Source organism: Peromyscus maniculatus, chromosome 1 (assembly GCF_049852395.1).
Source record: "Peromyscus maniculatus bairdii isolate BWxNUB_F1_BW_parent chromosome 1, HU_Pman_BW_mat_3.1, whole genome shotgun sequence".
Classification (NCBI taxonomy): Eukaryota; Metazoa; Chordata; class Mammalia; order Rodentia; family Cricetidae; genus Peromyscus; species Peromyscus maniculatus.
Genome location: NC_134852.1, coordinates 3,981,272 through 3,994,759, shown reverse-complemented (window position 1 = coordinate 3,994,759; position 13,488 = coordinate 3,981,272). Strand labels below are relative to the sequence as shown.

The window sequence follows — 13,488 nt, the reverse complement described above, 5'->3', positions numbered from 1 at the left end:
CACCTACTTTTGGTTTTGATTTACTTCAATTATTCTGTTTTGGATCTGATTTCCTGTATACTTTATATATTTTGTTTTTTCCATCAGTTTGGTGATTAGTGTATCTATGATCACTTTTTGATTCTGAAAAGCTTCTTCTATAAAATGATATCTATGCTTTTTGTGTTCTAGCAGCTGGCAGTCCCGACATGTCAGCTTGTCACATGTTTCACAGTAAAGTTTTAATTGCTCCTTCTTATGGAATGGACAGAACACTGGTCGCTGACTGGTCACACCAACTGCCTCTGTCCTTGTAATAAAAAAAAAAACTTTTTTTGGGGGGACAGGTTTTTCTCTATTATGTAGCTCTGGGGGTCCTGGAACTTGCTATGTAGATCAGGTTGCCTCTGCCTCCTAAGTGCTGAGATTAAAGGTGTGCATCAATCACCACACCCATCTCTGGAGATACTTCTTCTTTCTGCCGGACTGTGTGGTCTTTGGTGAACTTCACCCGCTGGTGAGCTCTAATACACGTTTTGCAGAGCCATTCAACACATTCTACACAAAACCCATTGGCTTCTGCATTGTCTTCACAGCTTGTACATACCTGATTAGACTTCTCTGCTGTACTACTGGGAACCTCAGTGGTGTCCTTCACAAAAAAGTTGTCTATGATGAGTCTTTCAGCACATTCTTGACTGCACACGGGGCATCGAATGACTCCAACTCGGGTAGGGAATGGCGAAGGACCACCGGCCAGGAAGCCTGGGGCGGGGGCGGGGGCGGGAGAGGGTGGAGGGGTCTCTGCCAAGCCCAGTGCTGGTGCCAACAGCATGAGGTAGCGCTGGGGCGCGGGCAGGCAGCGCTGGCAGAAGGAGTGCAGGCAGGGCACGATGCAAGTGTCCAACAGGTTGAGCCAGGCTGCCTCGCCGCAATTCTCCGAGTCCGGGCCCTGCCGGCTCTGGGCCTCCTTCTCTCAGCTCAGCGCCGCCACAGCCGCCTTCTCCACAGCCACCTCCATTGTCCAGCAGCCGCCACCAGGGAAGCAGGAGCGCGCTCCCCGCCCGCCGCCCCCGACGACCTCCGCCGCTTCCCGCTTCTCCTCGGAGGCCACCAAGACTTTATTTTTAAAAATTATCTATTTGTTTATATAGCTGCATATGGTCCTGTCTCTCTCTTTCAAGCCTAAGTGCATTTTTTACACACATTGTAAACTATTAAAACCCTATTGCTTTAACTGCAGCATTCTAAGCCTGAAACAACTGCTGTGGCTGGTGGCTCCACCCACCTCAGCTTCCCAACACATTGGTGGTACATTTACTGACAGGTCTGGGAGTAGTCATCAACCTCAGAAACAGTGGGTCTATGCCTCTATCAAAGCAGCGTGTAGCCAAGAAACCGCTTTTTATGTTGCATGGCTTACACAACCATCTGTGTACCTCGCTGGGAATAGGTCAAACCCACATGTCGTGAACCCGCAATAGAGTAGCTCAAGGCCGCATGTTGTGGTGTCTAGCCGCCCATATGAGACATGGAGCAGGAACCTGGTTTTGGTTCTGTTTAGAATTACTTATTAAATATTCTCTGGTATAAGGTAGAAACTCGAGCCATTGGGTGCCATTTGTACCTGAAGATTTCTCCAGTCCTGCCTGGCCCACAGTCAGGACAAATTTCTTTCAATATAAATGTGTGTGTGTGTGTGTGTATATATATATATATATATATATTCATATTTATATATGATATATATTACAAACTAATGTAATATATATCATATATATATATGTGTATATATATATCCCAAAGAGCTAGGAATTTAGTAAGAAAGGTAAAATGCACTCATGATAAGAAAATATCATAGTAAAAGAAGGCAGAAGTAAACAATAAAACTTTTGAACATGAGAAAAATGGATAGCATGATTTTAGAACATGTATGTTTTTAAATTAGAAAAAGAATAGGATAAAAAGAAATAACATAACAAGATAAACATACTAAGACAAACTCAAATAATTTAAGAAAAAGAAAATTATATGAATAAAGCTAATAAATAGAATATGAATATATAAAGGTTTCAACTGTGTCAAAATTGATTCTTTTAAAATATCAAAGAAACAAAAAGGAAAAAGATGTGAAAAGATGACTAAGGAAACAAGGGGTGAGATACTACTAAACAATGCTCAAAGGAAAACACAGAATTCCATACAAATGATATAAAAATAATACCAAAAGAGGATACTGTCTTTAACTTTATCTCATGAGCTAAACAGATGAAATAAATATTTCTTTAAAAATAAGTTTGCAAAAAATAGTAAGCTGATATAAATAAGAACATTTACCCAGATTAATTAAGATAAATTTTTTCTCATTTTTTATTTTAAACATTAGATGAAATAAATATTTCTTTAAAAATAGGGTTATAAAAATAGTAAACTTTTATAAATATGAACATTTACCCAGATTAATTAAGATAATCTTTTTCTTTATTTTCCTTTTTTTATTTTAAAAAAAATAATTTTACATATCAGCCACAGATTCCCCTGCTCTTCCTCCTCCCATCCTACCTCTGCCTTCCCCCCATTTCATCCCCCATTCCTATCTCCAAGGCAAAGATTCTCCTGGGGATTCAGCTCAGCCTGGTAAATTCAGTTGAGACAGGTCCTGGTCCCACTGCCTGGGGCCTCCTAAATAGTTCAAGCTAATAAACTGTCTCACTTATCCAGAGGTCCTGATCCAGTTCCATGGGGGCTCCTCAGCTATTGGTTCACAGGTCATATAAACCTGTTTCCACTAGTTTGGCTATTTGTCCCTGTGCTTTTTCTAATCTTGGTATCAATATCTCTTGCTCATATAATACCTCCTTCTCTCACCCCTTGGACTCCTGGAGCTCCACCTGGGACTTGACTGTGGAAATCTGCATCTGCTTCCATAAGTCACTGGATGAGAATTCTGTCATGACAGTTGAGTGTTCGGCCATCCCATCACCAGAGTAGGTCAGTTCAGGCTTTCTCTCGACTATTGCCAGTAGTCTATTGTGGAGGTATCGTTGTGGATTTCTGTGGACCTCTCTAGCACCTGGTTTCTTCCTATTTCCATGGGGTCTTCCTTTATCATGGTACCTCTTTCCTTTTTTCCCTCTCTGTTCTTGATCCAGCTGGGATCTCCCGCTCCCCCAAGCTCTCCTTCCCCCTACCCTTGCCCTTCATTACTTCCCCTCATGTCCAGTTTGCTCATGTAGATCTCATCCATTTCTCTGTTGTTGGGTGATCCCTGTGTCTTTCTTAGGGTCCTTTTTACTAGGTGGCCTCCCTGGAGTTGTGAATTGCAGTCTGGTCATCCTTTACTTTACATCTAGTATTTGACTATGACTGAGTACATACCATGTTTGTCTTTCTGAGTCTGGGTTACCTTACTGCAGATGAACTTTTTCTAGATCCATCTGTTTGCCTGCAAACCTCATGATGCCATTGTTTTTCTCTGCTGAGTAGTATTCCATTGTGTATATGTGCCACAATTTATTTATCCATTCTTCAGTTGAAGGGCATCTAGGTTGTTTCCAGGTTTTGGCTATTACAAACAATGCTGATATGAACATAGCTGACCATGTGTCCTTGTGGTATGATTGAGCATTCCTTGGGTATATGCCCAAGAGTGCTATAGGTGGGTCTTAGGGAAGATTGATTCCCAATTTTCTAAGAAAGCACCATATTGATTTCCAAAGTGGTTATACAATTTTGCATTCCCACCAACAGTGGAGGAGGGTTCTCCTTGTTCCCCATCCTCTTCAGCAAAAGCTCTCTTCAGTGTTTTTGATCTTAGCCATTCTGATGGGTGTAAGGTGGTATCTCCGAGTCATTTTGATTTGCATTTCCCTGATGATTAGGGATGTTGAGCAGTTCCTTAAATGTCTTTCAGCCATTTGAGCTTCCTCTGTTGAGAATTCTCTATTTAGCTCCATACTCCATTTCTTAATTGGACTGCTGGGCATTTTGATGTCTAATTTCTTGAATTCTTTATATATTTTGGAGATTAGTCTCTGTCAGATGTGGGGTTGGTGAAGATCTTTTCCCATTCTGTAGGCTGTTGCTTTGTCTTGTTGACCGTATTCTTTGCTCTACAAAAGCTTCTCAGTTTCAAGAGGTCCCATTTATTAATTGTTGCTCTCAGTGTTTGTGCTACTGGTGTTATATTTAGGAAGTGATCTCCTGTGCCAAGGAATTCAAGACTACTTTTTACTTTCTCCTCTATCAAGTTCACAGTAACTGGATTTATGTTGAGGTCTTTGATCTACTTGGACTTAAGTTATATCATGGTGACAGATATGGATATATTGCAGTCTTCTACATGTTGACATCCAGTTATGCCAGCACCATTTGTTGAAGATGCTTTCTTTTTTTTTCATCGTACAGTTTTGGCTTCTTTGTCAAAAATTGTGTATTCACAGGTGTGTGGATTAATGTCAGGGTCTTCATTTCGGTTCCATTGGTCCACATGTTGGGTTTTATGCCAGTACCAAGCTGTTTTTTTATTACCTTAGCTCTAAAATAGAGCTTGAAGTCAGGGATCATGATGCCTCCAGCGGTCGTTTTATTGTACAGGATGCTTTTGACTATCCTGGGTTTTTTGTTTTTCCATATGAAGTTGAGTACTGTTCTTTCCAGGTCTGTGAAGAATTGTGTTGGAGTTTGATGGGGATTGCATTGAACCTGTAGATTGCTTTTGGTAAGATTGTTGTTTTTACTATGTTAATTCTGCCTGTCCAAGAGCATGGAAGATCTTTCCATTTTCTGACATCTTCTTCAATTTCTTTTTTCAGGGACTTAATATTCTTGTCATACAGGTATTTTGCATGTTTCCTTAGAGTAACCCCAAGTTATTTTATATCATTTGTGGCTATTGTAAAGGATGATGTATCTCTGATTTCCTTCTCAGCCTGTTTGTCAATTGTATATAGGAGAGATACTGATTTTTGGAGTTAATCTTGTATCCTGCTGCATTTCTGAAGGTGTTTATAAGCTGTGTGAGTTCCTTGGTTGAATTTTTGGGGTCACTTATGTATGCTACCATGTCATCTGCAAATAGCAAAAGCTTGAATTCTTCCTTTCCAATTTGTATGCCCTTGATTTCCTTGTGTTGTCTTATTGCTCTGGCTAGAAATTCAAGTACTATATTGAATAAATATGGGGAGATCAAACAGCCTTGCCTTGTTCTTGATTTCAGTGGAATCACTTTCAGTTTCTCTCCATTTAATTTGATGTTGTCTTTTGGCTTGCTGTAAATTGCCTTTATTATATTTATATATGCCCCTGGGTTCCTGATCTCTCCAAGACCTTTATCATGAAGGGGTGTTGGATTTTGTCAAATGCCTTTTCAGCATCTAGTGACATGATCATGTGGTTTTTTCCTTTCAGTTTGTTTATATGGTGTATTACATTGACAAACTTTCTTTTTTTATTTTATTTTATTTTACAATGCAATTCAGTTCTACATATCAGCCATGGATTCCATTGTTCTAACCCCTCCTACCCCCTCCCCTTCCTCCAAGCACACCCCCCATTCCTACCTCCTCTAGGGCAAAGCCTCCCCCGAGGACTGAGATCGACCTGATAGACTCAATCCAGGCAGGTCCAGTCCCCTCCTCCCAGATTCAGCCAAGCGTCCCTGCATAAGTCCCAGGTTTCAAACAGCCAACTCACACAATGAGCAGAGGACCTGGTCCCACTGCCTGGATGCCTCCCAAACAGATCAAGGCAATCAACTGTCTTGCCCATTCAGAGGGCCTGATCCAGTTGGGGGCCCCTCAGCCATTGGTTCATAGTTCATGTGTTTCCATTCGTTTGGCTATTTGTCCCTGTGCTTTATCCAACCTTGGTTTCAACAATTCTCAATCATATAAACCCTCCTCTTTCTTACTAATTAGATTCCCAGAGCTCCACCCGGGGCCTAGCCTTGGATCTCTGCATCCAGATCCCTCACTCATTGGATGGTGTTTCTAGCATGACAATTAGGGTGTTTGGTCATCCCATCATCAGAGTAGGTCAGTTCGGGCTGTCTTTCGACCATTGCCAGCAGTCTATTGTGTGGGTATCTTTGTAGATTTCTGTGGTCCTCTCTAGCACTTGTTTCTTCGTCTTCTCATGTGAGCTTCATTTACCATGATCTCTTATTCCTTGTTCTGCCTCTCTGTTCTTGATCCAGCTGGGATTTCCCACTCCCCCAAGCTCCCTTTCCCTCGACTCTCACCCTTCATTACCCCCACTCATATCCAGGCTGTTCATGTAGATCTCATCCATTTTTTCCATCATTGGGCAATCCCTGTGTCTTTTTTGGGGTCCTGTTTTCTAGGTAGCCTCACTAGTGATGTGAGTAACAGTTCATTCATCCTTGTTCCATATCTAGTATCCTCCTAATAGTGAGTACCTACTATGTTTGTCTTTCTGAGTCTGGGTTACCTCACTCAGGATGAATTTTTTTCTAGATCCATCCATTTGGCTGCAACCCTCATGATGTCATTGTTTTTCTCTGCTGAGTAGTATTCCATTGAGTATATGTACCACATTTTATTTATCCATTCTTCAGTTGAAGGGCATCTAGGTTGTTTCCAGGTTTTGGCTATTACAAACAATGCTGATATGAACATAGCTGAGCAAGTGCTCTTGTGGTATGATTGAGCATGTCTTGGGTATATGCCCAAGAGTGGTATAGCTGGGTCTTGGAGAAGATTGATTCCCAATTTGCTAAGAAAGCACACCATATTGATTTCCAAAGTGGTTGTACAAGCTTGCATTCCCACCAGCAGTGGAGGAGAGTTCCCCTAGTTCCACATCTTCTCCAGCATAAGGTGTCTTCAGTGTTTTTGATCTTAGCCATTCTGACAGGCATAAGATGGTATCTCAGAGTTGTTTTGATTTACATTTCCCTAATGATTAGGGATGTTGAGCATTTCCTTAAATGTCTTTCAGCCATTTGAGTTTCCTCTGTTGAGAATTCTCTGTTTATTTCTATAGCCCATTTCTTAAGTGGACTATTGGTCGTTTAGATGTCTAATTTCTTGAGTTCCTTATATATTCTGGATATAAGTCCTCTGTCAGATGTGGGGTTGGTGAAGATCTTTTCCCATTTTGTAGGCCATTGCTTCCAATGCTTTGCCTTGTTGACCGTATTCTTTGCTCTACAAAAGCATCTCAGTTTCAAGAGGTCCCATTGATTGATTGTTTCTCTCAGTGCCTGTGCTACTGGTGTTATATTTAGGACGTGATGTCCTATGACAATTTGTTCAAGACTACATCCTACTTTCTCTTCTTGCAGGTTCAGAGTAGCTGGATTTATGTTGAGGTCCTTGATCTACTTGGACTTAAGATTTGTGCACAGTGACAGATATGGATCTATTTGCAGCCTTCTACACATTGATATCCAGTTATGCCAGCACCATTTGTTGAAGATGCTTTCTTTTTTCCATTGTACACTTTTGGCTACTTTGTGAAAAATTATATGTTCATAGGTGTACGGATTAATGACAGGGTCTTCAACCAGATTCCATTAGTCTACATGTCAGTTTTTATGCCAATACCAAGCTGTTTTTATTACTGTAGCTCTATAGCAGAACTTGAAGTCAGGGATCGTGATGCCTCCAGAGGTTATTTTATTGTGCAGGATCCTTTGGCTATCCTGGGTTTTTTGTTTTTCCATATGAAGTTGAGTATTATTCTTTCCAGGTTTGTGAAGAATTTTGTTGGCATTTTGATGGGGATTGCATTGAATCTGTAGATTACTTTTGGTAAAATTGCCATTTTTACTATGTTGGTCCTGCCTATCCATGAGCATGGGAGATCTTTTCATTTTCTGACATCTTCTTCAATTTCTTTTTTCAGGGACTTAAAGTTCTTGTCATATAGGTCCTTCACTTGCTTGGTTAGTGTTACCCCAAGGTATTTTATGTCATTTGTGGCTCTTGTAAAGGGTGATGTATCGCTGATTTCCTTCTCAGCTTCTTTGTCCATTGTATATATTAGGGCTACTGATTTTTTTAGTTGATCTTGTATCCTGCTATGTTGCTGAAGGTGTTTATAAGCTTTATCAGTTCCTGGGTGGAATCTTTGGGGTCACTAAAGTATACTATCATGTCATCTGCAAATAGGGAAAGCTTGACTTCTTCCTTTCCAATTTGTATCCCTTTAATCTACTTATGTTGTCTTATTGCTCTGGCTAGAACTTCAAGTACTATATTGAATAAGTATGGGGAGAGTGGACAGCCTTGCCTCGTTCCTGATTTTAGTGGAATTGCTTTGAATTTCTCTCCATTTAATTTGATGTTGGCTGATGGCTTGCTGTAAATTGCCTTCATTATGTTTAGGTATGTTCCCTGTATTCCTGATCACTCCAAGACTTTTATCATGAAGGGGTGTTGGATTTTGTCAAATGCCTTTTCTGCATCTAGTAAGAAGATCATTGTTTTTTTTTTTGAGTTTATTTATATGGTATATTACATTGAGGGACTTTCATATGTTGAACCACCCTTGCATCCCTGGGATGAAGCCTACTTGATCATGGTGGATAATTATTTTGATGTGTTCTTGGAGTCTGTTTGCCAGTATTTTAGTATCAATGTTCATGAGGGTGATTGGTCTGTAATTCTCTTTCTTTGTTGCATCCTTGTTTGGTTTAGTAATCAGGGTAATTGTAGCCTCATAGAAGGAGTTTGGTAATGTGCCTTCTGTTTCTATTATGTGGAACAATTTAGAGAGTATTGTTATTAACTCTTCCTTGAAGATCTTGTAGAATTCTGTGCTGAATTCATCTGGTGCTGGCCTTTTTTTGGTTGGGAGACTTTTAATGACTGTTTCTATTTCCTTAGGGGTTATTGGACTATTTAAATAGTTTATCTGGTCTTGATTTAACTTAGGTATGTGGTACCAATACAGAAAATTGTCCATTTCTTTTAGGTTTTCCAGTTTTGTGGAATAGAGTTTTTTGAAATCTGACCTGACAATTTTCTGGATTTCCTCAATGTCTGTTGTTATGTCCCCCTTTTCATTTCTGATTTTGTTGATTTGGATTCGCTCTCTCTGTCTTTTGGTTAGTTTGGATAAGGGCTTGTCTATCTTGTTGATTTTCTGAAAGAATCAACTCTTTCATTAATTTTGTGTATTATTCTCTTAGTTTCTATTTTATTGATTTCACCTCTAACTTTGATAATTTCCTGGCATCTATTCTTCCTGGGAGACTTTGCTTCTTCTTGTTCTAGAGCTTTCAGGTGTGCTTTGAAGTCACTAGTGTTAGATTTCTCTAACATCTTTATGTGGGCATTTAGTGCTATGAATTTCCCTCTTATCACTGCTTTCATAGTGTTCCATAAGTTTGGGTATGTGGTGTCATCATTTTCATTGATCTCTAGGAAGTCTTTAATTTCTTTCTTCATTTCTTCCTTAACCCATTGGTTATTCAGTTGGGCATTATTCAGTTTTCATGAGACTGTAGGTTTTCTGTAGCTTTTGTTGTTGTTGAGATCTAACTTTAAACCATGGTGGTCTGATAGAACACAGGAGGTTATTCCAATTGGTTTGCATCTGTTGAGATTTGCTTTGTGGCCAAGTATGTGGTCGATTTTCCCGAAAGTTCCATTGGGTGCTGAGAAGAATGATGGAATGTTCTGTAGATATCTATTAGGTCCATTTGGGTCATGAAATCAGTTAAGTCCTTTATTTCTCTGTGAAGTTTTGATTTGGGAGTACTGTCCAGTGGTAAAAGTGGGGTGTTGAGATCTCCCACTATTAATGTGTGGGGTTTTATATGTGGTTTAAGCTTTAGTAAGGTTTCTTTTATATATGTGGGTGCCCTTGTGTTTGGGGCATAAATGTTCAGAATTGAAACTTCATCTTGGTCGATCTTTCCTGTGATGAGTATGTAATGCCCTTCGTGATCTCCATTGATTGATTTTAGTTTGAAGTCTATTTTGTTGGATATCAGTTTGGCTACACCCGCTTGTTTCTTAAGACTGTTTGATTGGAAAGTCTTTTCTCAGCCTTTTATCGTTACGTAGTGTCTGTCTTTTAATTTGAAATGTATTTCTTGTATGCAGCAGAAAGATCAGTTCTGCTTTCGTATCCATTCTGTAAACCTATGTCTTTTTATAGGTGAATTAACTCCATTGATATTAGCCAGGCGGTGGTGGCGCACGCCCTTATTCCCAGCACTCGGGAGGCAGAGGCAGGTGGATCTCTGTGAGTTCGTGGCCAGCCTGGTCTACCAAGTGAGTTCCAGGAAAGGCACAAAGCTACACAAAGAAACCCTGTCTCGAGAAAAACAAAAAAAAAAACAAAACAAAAAAAAATCCATTGATATTAAGGAATATTAATGACCAGTGATTCTTCATCCCTGTTATTTTTGGTGGTAGTGTGTGTGTGTGTACTTCTCTTCTTTGGGGTTTACTGCTGTGGCTTTATCTATTACCTGTGTTTTCAAGGGTGTATCTGACTTCCTTCCGTTGGAATTTTCCTTCTAGTGCTTTCAGTAGGGCTGGGTTTGTGGATAAGTATTGTTTAAATCTGGCTTTGTCTTGGAATGTCTTGTTCCTTCCATCTATGATGATTGAAAGTTTTGCTGGGTATATTATTCTGGGCTGACATCCATGGTCTCTTAGTGTGCATTACATCTGTCCAGGTCCTTCTGGCTTTCAAAGTCTCCATTGAGAAATCGGGTGTTATTCTGGTGGGTTTGCCTTTATAGGTCACTTGGCCTTTTTTCCTTTGCTGATCTTAATATTCTTTCTTTATTCTGTACATTTAGTTGTTTAATTATTATGTGGCGAGGGGATGTTTTATGGGGGGGGTCTAGTCTGTTTGGTGTTCTATAGGCTTCTTGTATCTTCATAGGCATTTCCTTCTTTAAGTTGGAAAAGTTTTCTTCTATGATTTTGTTGAATATATTTTCTGTGTCTCTGAGTTGGTATTCTTCACCTTCTTCTATCCCTATAATTCGTAGGTTTGGTCTTTTCATGATGTCCCAAATTTCTTGGACATTTTGGTTCATGACTTTCTTGGCTTTAGTGTTTTCTTTGACTGATGAATCTATTTCTTCTACTGTATCTTCAATGCCAGAGATCCTCTCTTCCATCTCTTGCGTTCTGTTGGTTATACTTGCATCTGAAGTTCCCAATCTTTTACTCAGATTTTCTATTTCCAGCATTCCCTCTGTTTGTGTCTTCTTCATTTTTTCTATTTCCCTTTTCAGGTGTTGGACTGTTTCCTTTATTTGTTTCATTGCTTTTTCATGATTTTCTTTCAGTACTTTATTGTTTTCTTCTAATTTGTTTGCACTTTCCTTTAGTTGTATATAGTGTTCTTCCCATTTTTTTTGTCTTTTCCTCTATACAAGCCTCTACCTTCTTCATGATGTTATTCATAAGGCTGTTTTCTTCTACTTCTTCCAATTTTTTTTCCTAATTTTTTTTAAATTTTACAACACCATTCAGTTCCACATAATAGCCACAGATTCCCCTGTTCTCCCCCTCTCGTCCCCCTCCCCCTCCCCCCAGCCCACCCCTCATTCCCACCTCCTCCAGATCAAGGTCTCCCCCGAGGACCAGGATCGACCTGATGGACTCAGACCAGGCAGGTCCAGTCCCCCCCTTCCAGACCGAGCCAATCGTCCCTACATAAGTCCCAGGATTCAAACAGCCGACTCATGCAACGAGCCCAGGACCCAGCACCACCGCACAGCTGCCTCCCAAACAGATCAAGCCAAATGACTGTCTCACCCAGTACGAGGGACTGATCTAGTTGGGGGCCCCTCAGTCTTTGTTCATAGATCCTGTGCTTCCATTCATTTGGTTATTTGGCCCTGTGCTTTATTCAACCTTGGCTTCAACAATTCTCGCTCATATAAACCCTCTTCTTTCTCACTAATTAGACTCCCAGTGCTCCACCAGGGGCCCAGCCGTGGATGTCTGCATCCAGATTCCTCAGTCCATGGATGGGGTTTATGGCACAACTATCAGGGTGTTTGGCCATCCCATCACCAGAGTAGGTCAGTTCCTGCCATCTCTCGACCATTGCCAGCAGTCTTTTGCGGGGGTATCTTTGTGGATCTTCGTAGGCCTCCCTAGCTCTCTGCTTCCTCCCCTTCTCATGTGGTCTTCATTTACCATGGTCTCCTATTCCTTGTTCTCCCTCTCTTTTCTTGATCCAGCTAGGATCTCCCACTCTCTTTCCCTTGACCGTCGCGCCTCATTGCTCCCACTCATGACCAGGCTGTTCATGTTGATCCCATCCATTTCTCAGTGTCTTTTTTGGGGTCCCGTTTTCCAGGTAGCCTCACTGGTGATGTGAGTAGCAGTCCAGTCATCCTTGTTCCACATCCAGCATCTTCTTATGAGTGAGTACATACCATATTTGTCTTTCTGAGTCTGGGCTGCCTCACTCAGGATGATTTTTTCTAGATCCATCCATTTGCCTGCAAACCGCATGATGTCATTTTTTTTTTCTCCGCTGAGTAGTATACCATTGTGTATATGTGCCACAATTTATGTATCCATTCTTCAGTTGCAGGGCATCTAGGTTGTTTCCAGGTTTTGGCTATTACAAACAATGCTGATATGAACATAGCTGAGCAAGTGCTCTTGTGGTATGATTGAGCATTTCTTAGGTATATGCCCAGGAGTGGTATAGCTGGATCTTGGGGGAGATTGATTCCCAATTTTCTAAGAAAGTGCCATATTGATTTCCAAAGTGGTTGTACAAGCTTGCATTCCCACCAGCAGTGGAGGAGAGTTCCCCTAGCTCCACATCCTCTCCAGCATAAAGTGTCTTCAGTGTTTTTGATCTTAGCCACTCTGACAGGCTTAAGGTGTTATCTCAGAGTTGTTTTGATTTGCATTTCCCTGATGATTAGGGATGTTGAGCAATTCCTTAAATTTCTTTCAGTCTTTTGAGTTTCCTCTGTTGAGAATTCTCTGTTGAGTTCTAAAGCCCATTTCTTAAGTGGACTCTAATTTCTTGAGTTCTTTATATATTCTGGATATCAGTCCTCTGTCAGATGTGGGGTTGGTAAAGATGTTTTCCCATTCTGTAGGTTGTCGCTTTGCCTTGTTGACCATATCCTTTGCTCTACAAAAGCTTCTCAGTTTCAAGAGGTCCCATTGATTGATTGTTTGTTTCAGTGTCTGCACTACTGCTGTTATATTTAGGAAGTGATCTCCTATGCCAATGTGTTCAAGACTACTTCCTACTTTCTCTTCTAGCAGGTTCAGAGTAGCTGGATTTATGTTGAGGTCTTTGATCCACTTGGACTTAAGTTTTGTGCACGGTGACAGATATGGATCTATTTGCAGCCTTCTACATGTTGATATCCAGTTATGCCAGCACCATTTGTTGAGGATACTTTCTTTTTTCCATTTTACTCTTTTGGCTTCTTTGTCAAAAATTATGTGTCCATAGGTGTGTGGCTTAATATCAGGGTCTTCAATTCGATTCCATTGGTACACTTGTCAGTTTTTATGCCAATACCAACCTGTT

At 40.5% G+C, this 13,488-nt stretch overlaps 1 pseudogene; it reads right to left on the bottom strand.

The window, feature by feature from the left end:
* Positions 1 to 406: 406 nt before the first annotated feature.
* On the bottom strand, positions 407 to 2,954 carry LOC143274196 (transcription intermediary factor 1-alpha pseudogene; annotated as a pseudogene).
* Positions 2,955 to 13,488: the final 10,534 nt, after the last annotated feature.